The sequence below is a fragment of the Phyllobates terribilis genome, unplaced genomic scaffold (assembly GCF_046119375.1).
Source record: "Phyllobates terribilis strain yellow unplaced genomic scaffold, ASM4611937v1 Scaffold_5__5_contigs__length_657084704, whole genome shotgun sequence".
NCBI lineage: Eukaryota > Metazoa > Chordata > Amphibia > Anura > Dendrobatidae > Phyllobates > Phyllobates terribilis.
In genome coordinates, this window is record NW_027362765.1 from 282,965,476 (window position 1) to 282,981,956 (window position 16,481).

Sequence of the window (16,481 nt, forward strand, 5' to 3'; positions counted from 1 at the left end):
ACTTTCTCTATTAGTCCATCTATACTGACCTCCATCAGGTTGCAAATTAAAAATAATTTTTTGTCTGCATCTAGCTCTGAAAAAATATTTGGCCTTCTAGCAGTGTGTGGGACTTTCTCTATTAGTCCATCTATACTGACCTCCATCAGGTTGCAAACTGAATATATTTTTTTTCTGCATCTACCTCTGAAAAATTATTGGGCTTCTAGCTGTGTGTGGGACTTGTTCTATTAATCCATCTATACAGACCTCCATCAGGTTGCAAACTGAATATAATTTTTTTCTGCATCTACCTCTGAAAAAATATTTGGGCTTCTAGCTGTGTGTGGGACTTGTTCTATTAGTCCATCTATACTGACCTCCATCAGGTTGCAAACTGAAAATAATTTTTTGTCTGCATCTAGCTCTGAAAAAATATTTGGCCTTCTAGCAGTGTGTGGGACTTTCTCTATTAGTCCATCTATACTGACCTCCATCAGGTTGCAAATTAAAAATAATTTTTATCTGCATCCAGCTCTGAAAAAATATTTGGCCTTCTAGCAGTGTGTGGGACTTTCTCTAATAGTCCATCTATACTGACCTCCATCAGGTTGCAAATTAAAAATAATTTTTATCTGCATCCAGCTCTGAAAAAATATTTGGCCTTCTAGCAGTGTGTGGGACTTTCTCTAATAGTGCATCTATACTGACCTCCATCAGGTTGCAAATTAAAAATAATTTTTTGTCTGCATCTAGCTCTGAAAAAATATTTGGCCTTCTAGCAGTGTGTGGGACTTTCTCTATTAGTCCATCTATACTGACCTCCATCAGGTTGCAAACTGAATATATTTTTTTTCTGCATCTACCTCTGAAAAAATATTGGGCTTCTAGCTGTGTGTGGGACTTGTTCTATTAATCCATATATACAGACCTCCATCAGGTTGCAAACTGAATATAATTTTTTTCTGCATCTACCTCTGAAAAAATATTTGGGCTTCTAGCTGTGTGTGGGACTTGTTCTATCAGTCCATCTATACTGACCTCCATCAGGTTGCAAACTGAAAATAATTTTTTGTCTGCATCTAGCTCTGAAAAAATATTTGGCCTTCTAGCAGTGTGTGGGACTTTCTCTATTAGTCCATCTATACTGACCTCCATCAGGTTGCAAACTGAAAATAGTTTTTTATCTGCATCCAGCTCTGAAAAAATATTTGGCCTTCTAGCAGTGTGTGGGACTTTCTCTTTTAGTCCATCTATACTGACCTCCATCAGGTTTCAAATTAAAAATATTTTTTTTTCTGCATCTAGCTCTGAAAAAATATTTGGCCTTCTAGCAGTGTGTGGGACTTTCTCTATTAGTCCATCTATACTGAACTCCATCAGGTTGCAAACTGAATATATTTTTTTTCTGCATCTACCTCTGAAAAAATATTGGGCTTCTAGCTGTGTGTGGGACTTGTTCTATTAATCCATCTATACAGACCTCCATCAGGTTGCAAACTGAATATAATTTTTTTCTGCATCTACCTCTGAAAAAATATTTGGGCTTCTAGCTGTGTGTGGGACTTGTTCTATTAGTCCATCTATACTGACCTCCATCAGGTTGCAAACTGAAAATAATTTTTTGTCTGCATCTAGCGCTGAAAAAATATTTGGCCTTCTAGCAGTGTGTGGGACTTTCTTTATTAGTCCATCTATACTGACCTCCATCAGGTTGCAAATTAAAAATAATTTTTATGTGCATCTACCTCTGAAAAAATATTTGGGCTTCTAGCTGTGTGTGGGACTTGTTCTATTAGTCCATCTATACTGACCTCCATCAGGTTGCAAACTGAAAAGAATTTTTTGTCTGCATCTAGCTCTGAAAAAATATTTGGCCTTCTAGCAGTGTGTGGGACTTTCTCTATTAGTCCATCTATACTGACCTCCATCAGGTTGCAAATTAAAAATAATTTTTATCTGCTTCCAGCTCTGAAAAAATATTTGGCCTTCTAGCAGTGTGTGGGACTTTCTCTAATAGTCCATCTATACTGACCTCCATCAGGTTGCAAATTAAAAATAATTTTTTGTCTGCATCTAGCTCTGAAAAAATATTTGGCCTTCTAGCAGTGTGTGGGACTTTCTCTATTAGTCCATCTATAATGACCTCCATCAGGTTGCAAACTGAATATATTTTTTTTCTGCATCTACCTCTGAAAAAATATTGGGCTTCTAGCTGTGTGTGGGACTTGTTCTATTAATCCATCTATACAGACCTCCATCAGGTTGCAAACTGAATATAATTTTTTTCTGCATCTACCTCTGAAAAAATATTTGGGCTTCTAGCTGTGTGTGGGACTTGTTCTATTAGTCCATCTATACTGACCTCCATCAGGTTGCAAACTGAAAATAATTTTTTGTCTGCATCTAGCTCTGAAAAAATATTTGGCCTTCTAGCAGTGTGTGTTACTTTCTCTATTAGTCCATCTATACTGACCTCCATCAGGTTGCAAATTAAAAATAATTTTTATCTGCATCCAGCTCTGAAAAAATATTTGGCCTTCTAGCAGTGTGTGGGACTTTCTCTAATAGTCCATCTATACTGACCTCCATCAGGTTGCAAATTAAAAATAATTTTTATCTGCATCCAGCTCTGAAAAAATATTTGGCCTTCTAGCAGTGTGTGGGACTTTCTCTAATAGTTCATCTATACTGACCTCCATCAGGTTGCAAATTAAAAATAATTTTTTGTCTGCATCTAGCTCTGAAAAAATATTTGGCCTTCTAGCAGTGTGTGGGACTTTCTCTATTAGTCCATCTATACTGACCTCCATCAGGTTGCAAATTAAAAATAATTTTTATCTGCATCCAGCTCTGAAAAAATATTTGGCCTTCTAGCAGTGTGTGGGACTTTCTCTATTAGTCCATCTATACTGACCTCCATCAGGTTGCAAATTAAAAATAATTTTTTGTCTGCATCTAGCTCTGAAAAAATATTTGGCCTTCTAGCAGTGTGTGGGACTTTCTCTATTAGTCCATCTATACTGACCTCCATCAGGTTGCAAAGTGAATATATTTTTTTTCTGCATCTACCTCTGAAAAAATATTGGGCTTCTAGCTGTGTGTGGGACTTGTTCTATTAATCCATCTATACAGACCTCCATCAGGTTGCAAACTGAATATAATTTTTTTCTGCATCTACCTCTGAAAAAATATTTGGGCTTCTAGCTGTGTGTGGGACTTTTTCTATTAGTCCATCTATACTAACCTCCATCAGGTTGCAAACTGAAAATAATTTTTTGTCTGCATCTAGCTCTGAAAAAATATTTGGCGTTCTAGCAATGTGTGGGACTTTCTTTATTAGTCCATCTATACTGACCTCCATCAGGTTGCAAATTAAAAATAATTTTTATCTGCATCTACCTCTGAAAAAATATTTGGGCTTCTAGCTGTGTGTGGGACTTGTTCTATTAGTCCATCTATACTGACCTCCATCAGGTTGCAAACTGAATATAATTTTTTTCTGCATCTAGCTCTGAAAAAATATTTGGCCTTCTAGCAGTGTGTGGGACTTTCTCTATTAGTCCATCTATACTGACCTCCATCAGGTTGCAAATTAAAAATAATTTTTATCTGCATCCAGCTCTGAAAAAATATTTGGCCTTCTAGCAGTGTGTGGGACTTTCTCTATTAGTCCATCTATACTGACCTCCATCAGCTTGCAAACTGAATATATTTTTTTTCTGCATCTACCTCTGAAAAAATATTTGGGCTTCTAGCTGTGTGTGGGACTTTCTCTATTAGTCCATCTATACTGACCTCCATGAGGTTGCAAATTGAATATAATTTTTTTCTGCATCTAACCCAGCCAATAGTTTTGGCCTAATACCACAGTTTGGCCACTCAGCTCTGCTCGGTTCCCATCCATTGTTTATTTGTGCAAACAACTCCAGAGTTGTGAATTAGTTAACCACCAAAATGAGTGGAAAAAAGCCTGCTGCTGGTGGAAAGGGGAATAGGCGTGTTGGGAACGGGAAAAAAGGTTTTGTCCGTGGGGTAGGTGTTAAAGCAACAGTAACATCTGCAGAAGAAAGACCATCTTCCAGCCAAACTAAAATGTCTACTTCTTTTAGCGGACAATGTGATAAGATCCCTTTCTTACGGCCACGCCAATCGCTACAAATTCCAGATGAGGCACAAAAACAGCAGGTGCTTCAACGGATATCAAGTGCTCCTTTAAGTGGGCTCTCCTCCACATCAACTTCAACATCACAAATACTCCAGTCCTCAAAGGTGTCACCCCAATCGCACTTGCTTCCTCACAGCTCCCAAATCTCCAGCTGCCCGTCTGAGTATGAGGTAGAACAGATGGTTGAGTCTGCAGAGCTGTTTACTCATACTATAGCCTGGGAATCAGAGGTCGACTCCAGCGCTTCTGTGAATCCAGATGAGGAAATGATCTGCACTGATGCCCAGAATCTTTATGAATCGGATCCAGGACCAGACGCAGAAGGTTCTGACCATAATGTAGACCCTCATTCCCAAACTGTAACTCCTGTTGGTGGAGACAATGAGGAAGACGATGATGAGACTCAAATACCTGATTGGAGCGACAACTTTAGTTTTTTGTCAGTGCAGGAACAGGTTGGCTCTGAGGACGACGGGTGTGATAACGCACAGGGTGATGATGATGAGGTTGGAGATCCGACTTACTGTCAACCCACAGTCAGCCAAGAGATGAGGTCAGCAGAGGAGGTGGAGGAAGATGCTAGTGACGACGAGGTCAGGTTGCGCCTTCCTGGACAGAGACGTAGTACTGGAAGCATGTCAACAACTGCATCCTCAAACACAACTCTGCCTCTCACCACAAGTCGTGGTGGCTCTTCAGGTCGCATGGGTGCTAAGCCTTGCATAGCCTGAGCATTTTTTCAGATCGATAAAGATGACCAAACTCGTGTTATCTGTAACATTTGTCAGCAAAAGCTAAGTAGAGGCCAAAAAATACATAGTTTGAGTACTTCATGCATGAACCGGCACATGGACATGAAGCATAAGTTGCAGTGGGAAGCTCAGTGTGCTACAATGCGGCCTAGCCGGCCGGGCCAACCACCGTCTGCCATATCTTGTGCATCCGTGGCCTCTTCATCCTCTGTGACTGGGGGGACAGCAGTCACACCTGTTTTGGGGCGCAGACCTGCCACCTCTTTACCCGCAACAGCCAGCGTGATTGGCAGCTCATCATTTTCTTTGGAGGTGGGAACACCAGCTGGTGTTGAGCGCTGTCCGACATCGATAGCACCACCTTTGGATCAAGGCAACCTAACATGTCCGCCTGCATCTTCCTCACAGACCGGCAGTTTGCCGGGGACACCCTTATCAACCCCGTCTAAGCACAATAGCCAGCTGCCTTTCCGCCTGGTGGACACAGAGGATTTTCGAGACCTTATGTCCGTCGCAGTGCCCCAGTACCAGATGCCCAGTGGGCACTACTTCTCAAAGAAAGGTGTGCCTGCGCTCCACCAGCATGTCGCACACAACATCACCGCTTCTTTGAGAAACTCTGTGTGTGACAGGGTGCATTTCACCACAGACACTTGGACGAGTAGGCATGGACAGGGGCGTTACATGTCGCTGACTGGGCACTGGGTAACTATGGTGACAGCAGGACAAGGGGCTGCTGTCCAAGTCTTGCCGTCCCCACGAGTTGTGCGTCAATCCTCTTTATGTCAAAGTTCCTCCACTGCTTCTGCCTCCTCAACCTCCTCTCGGTCTTCCACCTGCACCCAAAGCCTGTCTGGTCATGCCACAAGCTTTCTAACTGCGCAGAAGGGATCCTGCACACCTCCTTACTATGCTAGCAGTAGGGCTTAATGTCATCAGGCGGTTTTTACTTTGAAATGTCTGGGAAATGTGAGTCACACAGCTGAGGAGTTGTGGTCAGCTCTGGAGAACCAATTTCATGAATGGTTGTCTCCACTGGACCTGAAACCAGGGAAGGCCGTGTGCGACAATGCTGCAAACCTGGGTGTGGCCCTTCGCCGGGGCAATGTCACACACGTGCCTTGTATGGCTCACGTGTTGAACCTGGTTGTCCAGCAATTTTTAGCCCACTATCCCAGACTAGATGGCCTTCTGCAGAGGGCACGGTCGCTGTGTGCTCACTTCCGCCATTCGCATCCCGCAGCTCAGCGACTTACATCTCTACAGAAGTCGTTGGGCCTGCCACTTCACCGGCTAAAATGCAATGTGCCTACCCGGTGGAATTCAACTCTGCACATGTTGCAGCGACTGTGGCAGCACCAACAAGCCCTGGTGCAATACGTTCTGACGTATAGCCTGGGCCAACGAGATCCGGAGGTGGGCCAAATCACGCTGGAGGAGTGGTCTCAGATCAGGGACCTATGCACCCTTCTGCACAGTTTTGAAATGGCGATGAAGATGTTTAGTGCTGACGATGCCATTATCAGCATGACTATTCCGGTGATTTACATGCTGGAGCACATGTTAAACAGAATTCGGAGTCAGGTGGTGGCACAAGAGGAGGTGGAGGAAGTAGAGGAGGAGGAGTTGTATGCGGAAGGGCTAAAATCTGCAAGGTCCAGACGGTCGGCAGCACCAAGGCGGCAGGCATGTGAAGGTGGGGGAGATGGTTTTACCAGGGCGCATGGTAGCAGCCAAACTGAGGAAGGTGCAGGAGCCCAGGAAGAAGTGGAGGACGAACTGATGGAAGACTCATCAGATGAGGGAGACCTTGATCACATTTCTGTTGTGCGATGTTGGGGGGAGAGGACACAGGAAGGAAGCATGATTGTTACCTCGCCACCAACACAACAGGGACTTGGTGCTCCTGGATGCGCAACACACATGAATGCCTTCTTGCTGCACTAACTGCAACATGACCCTCGAATTGTGAGAATTAGAAATAATCCTGACTACTGGGTTGCCACACTGTTAGATCCCCGCTACAAAAGTAAATTTGCAGAAATTATTCCTGCCATAGAAAGGGATGCACGCATGCAGGAGTATCAGCAGAGACTGTTGCAGAATCTTACATGTGCTTTTCCACAAAACACCAGTGGTGCACGTAGTGAATCTCACAGTTCCAACTTGCCAACCGTGGGACCGTCAAGTGTTCAGCACTCAAACCGTAACAGAACCACAGTATCTGCTGGTAACATCAATTTTGCGGAATCATTTCACCACTTTTTTAGCCCATCCTTTGCAAGGCCACAGGAGACAAGAAGTCTGACACATAGTCAACGCCTAGAGACGATGGTACAGGAGTATCTCCAAGTAAACATTGAAGCCATGACTGTGTCACTGGACCCTTGCTCTTTTTGGGCTTCCAATCTGGATAAATGGCCGGAGCTAGCCACTTACGCCTTGGAGATCTTGTCATGACCCGCAGCCAGCGTTCTGTCTGAACGTGTGTTCAGCACTGCTGGTGGTGTGCTGACAGATAAGCGCACGCGGCTCTCCACTGATAATGTAGACAGACTCACGTTCATAAAGATGAACAAATCATGGATCCGAAACGACTTTTCTACCCCTGTGTCATCCTGGGGAGAGTAAAAGCTTGATGATTGGTTAAAATCACCCTACCAACCGTTTTAAGCTTTCAAATTACTAATCATGTTTATCTGTATCTTGACTGGAAAATAATTTGGGCTTTGTAGCAGTGTGCAGCACTGATCCTATTAGCCCATCTATACTAAGCTCCACCAGATTTAAAATTAATAATAATTTTTAGCTGCATCTAGCCCGGAAAATAATTTTGGGGCTCCGAGATGCGCAAGACACATAAGTGCCTTCTTGCTGCACTACCTGCAACATGACCCTCATATTGTCAGAATTCGAAGTAATCATGACTACTGGGTTGCCACACTCTTAGATCCCCCAAACTTTTCGATCAACCTTTTCATTTTAATAAAGACCAAAAAAATGGTCATTTTTGAAATTATAAGCATTAGCAGGTTATTAGAAACTGAAATCAAACAGTTTTCAACTCAAAACTTTATTCTAGGTGATGTTACATTTTCACATAGGACCCCTTGTTCGAAAGGAGCTTCTGAACTCTCTCGTCCATTGAATTTGTCAGGTTTTGGATGGTTTCTGCTTCAATTGTTTTGCATGAGGACAGAATACCCTCCCAGAGGTGTTGCTTAGATGTGAACTGTCTCCCGCCATCATAGACACTCTTTTTGATGATGCTCCAGAGGTTCTGAATGGGGTAGAGGTCAGGGGAGCATGGGGGTCACACCATAAGTTTGTCCCCTTTTATGCCCATATCAGCCAGAGATGCAGATGTTTTATGTGCAGCATGAGATGGTGCATTATCATGCAAAAAAATGATCTTGCTGTGAAATACATGGTTCTTCTTCTTGAACCATGGCAGGAAGTGCTGTTTGAGAAAATCCACATACATTATGGAGTTCATCTTTAGCGCCTTCAGGGATCCTAAAGGGGCCGACAATCTCTCTCCCCATGATTCCAGCCCAAAACATTACTCCACCTCCTCCTTGTTGGCGCTGTAGCCGTGTTTGCGTGGGGTGTCCATTAACCAGCCATCCTCCACTCCATCCATCTGGACCATCGAGCGCTGCACGGCACTCATCCGTGAACAAAACAGTTTTGAAATCAGTCTTCATGTAATGTTTGGCCCACTGGAGCCGTTTCTGCTTGTGTGAAGTGGATAGAGGAGGAAGACAGGATGGCATATGCACAGCTGCAAACCCCTGAAGGACCCTGCATCTTGTTGTTCGGGGGACGTTGGAGGCACCAGCAGCTTCAAAAACTTGTCTGCTGCTATGACAAGGCTTTTTTGCCACTGCTCTTTTAACCTGACATAATTGCCTGTAGGAAAGAGTCCTCAATTTGCCCTTATCAGCACGCACACGTGTGTACTGTGAATCAGCTACATACTTCTTGATTGCCAAGACACTTCATCCTGATCATCGCACAATGTTGATTGTAGTCATGCCTTGACCTAAACACTCCACAATTTGTTGCTTCTCAGCAGCCGACACATCCTTTTTCTTTCCCATTTTGGCAGAAAATGTAGGCTGCTTAATAATGTGAGACAGCCTTCTTAAGTAGTCTTGCCTTTCATTGGACACACCTGCCAAACTAATTAGCACAGGTGTCTGCAATTGCTTACAGTGATATAAAGAGCCCTGACACACATCACCATCAATGAGTTTAACTGACAAACAAACAAATTCTTCCCTTATCACTCCTAAACACTTTTTGCATAATAATTTGGAACACAGTGTACATGTGCTTTTCCACAAAACACCAGTGGTTCACGTAGTGAATCTTACAGTTCTAACTTGCCAACCGTGGTCTGTATGGAGTTGTTCAATAAAGGGCCCAAAATTAAGATAACATAGATGGGAGAGGTCTCTATGAATAGGAATTCCTAAGTATTTGATACCCTGTGAGGGCCAGGCAAAGGGAAAGTTGGACTGGATGGAATCCTATATGGATTTGGGGAGGGAGACATCGAGGGCCTCAGACTTCGCTGCATTGATTTTAAAATTTGACCATGTAACAAAGTGATCTATTTCAGCCATAACAGCATGGATGGATATATGTGATTGAGTGATATATACTAGGACATCATCAGCAAATAGAGAGCACTTGTACTCGGTGCCTCCCACCTCAATCCACCTAATATTGGGGTTATGGCGAATTGATGAGAGCAGGTGCTCCGTCACTAGGATGTATAAGAGAGGGGACAGAGGACATCCCTGCCTTGTCCCATTGGTGATTGTGAAAGGTGATGAAAATGTTCTGATGCACCCCCTGGGCCTTGGGACACCCGGAGCCGGACCCTTTTTGGTGGATGCTGGTGGTTGTAGTCTTCGTGGCGGCGACCCGGTTCCGTGGCTCAGGGTGGTCAAACCAGTGGCGGAACTATTTATGTGGTGTTGATGTTTAAATGTCCGACTACGCCACCCGTGGATTGCGGTCAGAGTGAACCGCCGCTGTAGGGCAGACCGCTGAGGCTGGTGTTGTGGGTGCAGCAGAGCGTAGCATAACTCCCCACGGGAGGAGTATAGCCTCAGGGCAGTGTATGCGGAGGATGGGGGTGATGGTGCAGGGCAGCAGCAGTAATGACACGGAGTCAGTGATGCAGTCCAGGGCCTTTACTCACAGTTCTTATTATCCAGACCACGTCTGCAGGTAACGGCTGCCCACGTCGTACTGTGCTCACCAGGTGAGGGGCTCAGACAACTCCCAGATAACTTTGGAGCGCTTCACAGGACCCCCTTTGTGTCCTTTGTCTGGCCTTTCTTACCAACCCTTCTGTCCGGCTGCCTCGGGCCTCCTCTTGGTAAACTTGGCGCCAGTTTCCCTGACCCTATGTGCTGCCCTCCTAGCGGGTGTAGCGAGGGGCTGCGCCACATAAAATGTCACAGCCTCCGGTTTCTAGCTGAGGGTCGTTTCCTGCCTCCACTAGTTTCGGGGACCGGTCTCCCCCTTTGGCCTGACCCCTCCATGCAGGTGGATTCGGGCGTGCGGTGGCGACTCGTCCGTCCGCACCCATGGGATCCCTTCGTTCCTCGTTCCTGGAGCCTTCTCCGCTCCTCTTCCTTCCTTCTCCCTCTTCCAGGCCTGGGCCTCTGTTACTAGGCCCGCCTCCGGAGCAGAGCTCATGCAGAGCCCCTGCTCCCTGTCACTTCTGCTCAGACTTCTCTGCACTGAACTAAGATGGTGCCCACCTTTTATACTCCCTTCTCAATGCACCCAGGAACTGCTTCCTCCCTGCTCCTGCACTACAGGGTTCCCCTTCCTCAGTGTTCCCTCCCCCCACTCCAGCCAGGGACAGGGACTGTCGTGCCCATCTCAGGGGCATATTGGTCGCCCTGCCCCACGGCAATGTGGTGTAATGCATGCAGGTGTCGGGTCCTGATCCACACTCCATCCTTACCTGAGAGTGAGATATCACACCTCTGGGTGAGGTGCAATACCTCTGTAGCAACCGAGCCCTAAGGGTGCTACAGTTCCATTTATCTTCAGCCTAGGTGACGTATTGCGATACAAGGCCGTGATTTTGGCTATAAAAGGGTCCCCTAGACCCCTACCCCAAGCTTTTTAAGAGAATCATATATGGCGTGCCAGGAGACTCTATGGAATGCTTTCTCAGCATCCAACGAGTGTATCTAATTACAAATTTTTAACTGCATCTAGCCAAGGAAATACTTTGTGCCTAGTAGCAGTGTCTGCTAGTCAGCGAATTATCCCGGCTGTTAAGCAAGCTACACCACCTGTAGTTTGGACACTTAATTTTTTCAAAGGAAATGCTTCGGGACCACGGGATACTCAGTGAAGAGCATCAGGAGGCACCCCAAGGCATAGGGGCTGGGACTGGCAGTAGGATGCCTTGCGGTGGACAGCCGAGCTCGATCCTTATAAAAGCTTTTTAACTGCAGCAGCTTTGTGTAGCTGGAATTACGCGGCTGCTGGCATGAGACTTGCCCTCCAATAGATCCTTGTAAATGTATTTAAATTGTATTCATTCAAATTAGAGAGACAATTTAAATTAAAAAGCTTAGAGCTGCCTCCACCACAGGGGGGCTCGCTCGACCCACCAGCGGACAGGCGCCAGTATTGGGAGAGGGGGGCTGGCCGTCAGGGTTCACCGCGGCTCTGGCACAAACCCGGCGACACGGAGGTGGCACGGGCAGGAGCGGACTGAACGTGTCGGCTTCTCACTTTTTGGATTTTAGAAGGGCATGACATGCCTATATCTGTGTCTCCCCCTCCTTTTACTCCTCCACCTCTTTTCTTTTCTCATGACTATATGTACTTGTCACTTTTCCATGTGTTAGTTGTGTCTTCTGAGCAGTTTGTCAGCTTTTGGACACCTTTGAAGGTGTTTTCTATGTGTTTCTATGTGTTTTTGTTTGCCTGCCATTGGTTTTAACGGTGTTCGAAGGTGTTCGACGAACAGTGCGACGAACAGTTCGGCGAACACACGGGTGTTCGACGAACCGAACCGAACTCGAACACTACGGGGGTGGCTCAACACTACTCGTCACAGTCACTCCGGAATCAGGCAGAGTAGGGAGAGGTGCTGCTGCGTCAGGGAGAGATTTGCTTGTGTATTAGGTAGTGTAGGGAGAAAAACCGTACATTACACATATCCAACTTAACAAACAGTCCTTTTGAGGACTAACTAATCCATCTGCAGAGATATCAGGCAGGCAGGGTGTATAGGCAGGCAGTGTATATAGCAGACTGCAGTGCATATAGCACAAGAGGCTCCATTCCAATTCTGGCTTCTGCTGCTGTTAGATATTTCTATACAAAGGCCCAGGTCTCAGGGGCCAGGAATACTTTTTTTGGATCTTAATCCTCATTATTTGCTTAAAAAGCAATCCAGAGAACACAGTTTTTCTGCGCCATTTGCTTGTTGGCACTGTAGAATTCAGCCAGGTCCTTTCCATATTACAGCGCTAGAAATCCAGCTATCTCAAACTGTGTTTTCTGCGTCACATGGATCACATATATACGTTTTCAGAAAATACTGTCATTTTTGGCCTTCATTCCATTTTTTTTTCACAGTGTCAACAACATTTTTGACACCGGTTTGCTGTTCAAACTAGTTACCTACAGGTCCGGTATTTAAAACTCTGTTTTCTCTGTCACACGGATCACATATACGTTGTCAGAAAATACTGCCATTTCTGGCCACCATTAAAAATTTCCTTTAGTGTGTCAGTGAAGCAATTCACACCAGTTTGCTGTTCAAACTAGTTACCTACAGGCCAGGTCTTTAAAACTCTGTTTTCTCTGTCACATGGATCACATATAAGTTCGCTCCAAACTCAGTCATTTGTAGTGAGCGTGGAAGATACTGTTCTCCATTTAAAATGGGCAAGGCACGTGGCAAGGGACGGGGAACTGGACGTGATGGTGATGATGCATGCAGAGGCTGAGGACAAGGCCATGGGCAAGCTGAAATTGTGCCACAACAAACACCCACATCTTCTCGCCTGACCTTCCTGTCCCAATTCCCAGGGGACCGCAGCACATCACTATTGAACCCAGAGCAGTGTCAAAAGGTTGTTGGTTGGATAGCGGATAATGCTTCCAGTCACTTAGCCACCACCCTGTCTTCCAAATGGTCAAGTCTCAGTAGCCGTGAGTCTGGAACGTATATTCCTCACCCTGATCCTCCTTCCTCCCACCATCCGGAGACAACTGATCCCACACTTGGACACTCTGAAGAGCGGTTCACTTTTCCATTTATAGATTCGGGCCTCTCGCCCGGTCCACTTGAAGCAGGGCAAGAGAAGATTGCGTGTAGCGATGCCCAAATACTTGAGCAGCCACGGTCACACGAAGGCGACGGTGGGAAAATGTCACAAGAGGTGGACGATGATGAGACACAATTGCCAGAAAGTCAGGAGGAAGACCAGGGTTTGAAAGTGGAAGACGAGGTGGCGGATGATATAGTAACTGACCCAACCTGGCAGGAGGACATGAAGAGCGAGGACAGCAGCACACAGGGGGAGGGAGGCAGAGCACCCCAACAGGCAGGAAGAAGCAGTGTTGTGGCCACAGACAGAAGGCAGGCAACCGTTCCCCGTAACACAAACACGAAGGAAGTTGCCAGTACAACTGTTAGGTCTTCCCGAGTCTGGTTGTTTTTTAAAGACTCTGCCGATAACCCCAAAAAGGCCATTTGCACCACCTGCCAGGCCACCATCAGCAGGGGTGGCAAAAAGACCAGCCTGACCACCATCAGCATGATCAGGCACAGGGCAGAAAAGCACCCGACTTTGTGGGCCGAACCCCAGGGTCCAGGAACAGTGTCTGCAGGTGGCACCATTGCTTCTTCCGCTGTTGTGCATGCAAGCCAATCCTCTGTCCATGGTGCATGCGAAGATGCCTTCTGCCCTGCATCTGTCATTGTGCACTCTCAAGTAGCAGGAAGCACGTCCATGTCCTTGTCCCAGTGCAGCATTCAGTTGTCCATACCCCAGTCCATGGAATGCAAGCGCAAATATGCAGCCAACGCCCCACAGGCCACACTAGTAAATTCTCACATTTCACGACTGCTTGCTCTCGAAATGATGATTTTTAGGTTCGTGGAGACGGAAGCATTCCACAACCTGATGGCGGCGGCCGTCCCTCGGTACTCAGTCCCCAGCGGCCACTATTTCTCCCGGTGTGCCGTCCCCGCATTACACAAGCACGTGTCCCAAAACATTAGCAGAGCCCTCAACAACGCAGTTAGAGGGAAAGTCCACCTAAACGCGGACACATGGACCAGTGTTTGTGGGCAGGGACGGTACATCTCACTGACAGCACACTGGGTTAACATAGTAGAAGCCAGAATCCAGTCGAACCTTGGGACGGAACACGTCCTCCCAATACCAAGGATTGCAGGCCCTAGGTCAATCAGGGTTTCCCCCACGGTCTACAGCTCCTGCACCTTATTTTCCTCAGCCTCCTCCTCCTCTTCAGCCTCCATCTCTGAAATGACCACATCAGTCACAAGCTGGAAGCACTGCAGCACTGTTTCGGCCAAGCGCCAACAGGCTGTGCTGAAGCTATTATGCGTAGGTAACAAATAGAGATGAGCGTTGTTCTACTCGAACTGTTCGCCAATCTCAAATTCGAGCTGTTTTGGGCGGTGTTCGAGCCGTTCGGCGAACACGAACAATTTGAGAAAAATTCGGCTGTTCGAGGTTATGTTCGATAACTGTTCGTGCACCAAAATCATAACTGGATTTTTTCTCAGTAATGATGAAAATTAATGTTAATACGCAGTTTGAGTGTACAGCGGGGTGGGGGGAGGGGCAGGGGATGGATCTCTGCAGGAACAATGAAGATCTCCATTTTTTTTTCTCTTTCCCGCATTTACAGTGGGGAGGTGCAATCTGTCAGCCTATCAGCAGCGCACACACGGAGTGAAGTGCTTTTTTTCACACAAGCAAGGGCATGTGTCATTGGCAGTGTATGTCACATGTCCTTGCCCTATAAGACCAAGCCATTTTCCCCGTCGCCACCATTTTCTCACTGCTGCAGCTGCGTGTTAGACGGCACCGCTGTTGCTGTGTGCGCTATACCTTGTTAATTTCAAGCCAATTTTCGCACAAATCTACAGATAGCTTGGGAGTAGGGAATAGTTGTGATTGCAGTCCTTTTAAGGACTAGGTTACAGCATTTCCTACGACTTTTATCAGGCAGGTCTGTGCTCTTAAATAGATAGATTGTGGGAGTAAAGACTAATTGTAATTGGAGTCCTTTTCAGGACTAGGTTACATCAGTTCCTATCAGTTTTTGCCAGGCAGGTCTGTGCCAGTGCTGTGCAAGTTTTTTTCACAGCATTTGGCTGAATCTAGCAAAGCTAATCCTTTTTGGCCTATTGCAGAGTGTGTTAGTCAGTGGAGTAGCCTATCTGTGTTGCAAGATATACCACCTGTGTATAGAATACCAATTTTTTTACTGCACCTAGTGAAGTAAAATCTTTTGGGCATAGCATCATTCTATTAGTCCATCTATACTGACCTCCATCAGGTTGCAAATTGAATATAATTTTTTTCTGCATCTAGCTCTGAAAAAATATTGGGCTTCTAGCAGTGTGTGGGACTTGTTGTATTAGTCCATCAATACTGACCTCCATCAGGTTGCAAACTGAATATATTTTTTTCTGCATCTACCTCTGAAAAAATATTGGGCTTCTAGCTGTGTGTTGGACTTGTTCTATTAATCCATCTATACAGACCTCCATCAGGTTGCAAACTGAACATATTTTTTTCTGCATCTACCTCTGAAAAAATATTGGGCTTCTAGCTGTGTGTGGGACTTGTTGTATTAGTCCATCTATACTGACCTCCATCAGGTTGCAAACTGAATATATTTTTTTCTGCATCTACCTCTGAAAAAATATTGGGCTTCTAGCTGTGTGTTGGACTTGTTCTATTAATCCATCTATACAGACCTCCATCAGGTTGCAAACTGAATATATTATTTTCTGCATCTACCTCTGAAAAAATATTGGGTTTCTAGCTGTGTGTGGGACTTGTTGTATTAGTCCATCTATACTGACCTCCATCAGGTTGCAAACTGAATATATTTTTTTCTGCATCTACCTCTGAAAAAATATTGGGCTTCTAGCTGTGTGTAGGACTTGTTCTATTAATCCATCTATACAGACCTCCATCAGGTTGCAAACTGAATAAAAAATTTTTCTGCATCTACCTCTGAAAAAATATTTGGGCTTCTAGCTGTGTGTGGGACTTGTTCTATTAGTCCATCTATACTGACCTCCATCAGGTTGCAAATTGAATATAATTTTTTTCTGCATCTAACCCAGCCAATAGTTTTGGCCTAATACCACAGTTTGGCCACTCAGCTCTGCTCGGTTCCCAGCCATTGTTTTTTTGTGCAAACAACTCCAGAGTTGTGAATTAGTTAACCACCAAAATGAGTGGAAAAAGGCCTGCTGCTGGTGGAAATGGGAATAGGCGTGTTGGGAAGGGGAAAAAAGGTTGTGTCCGTGGGGT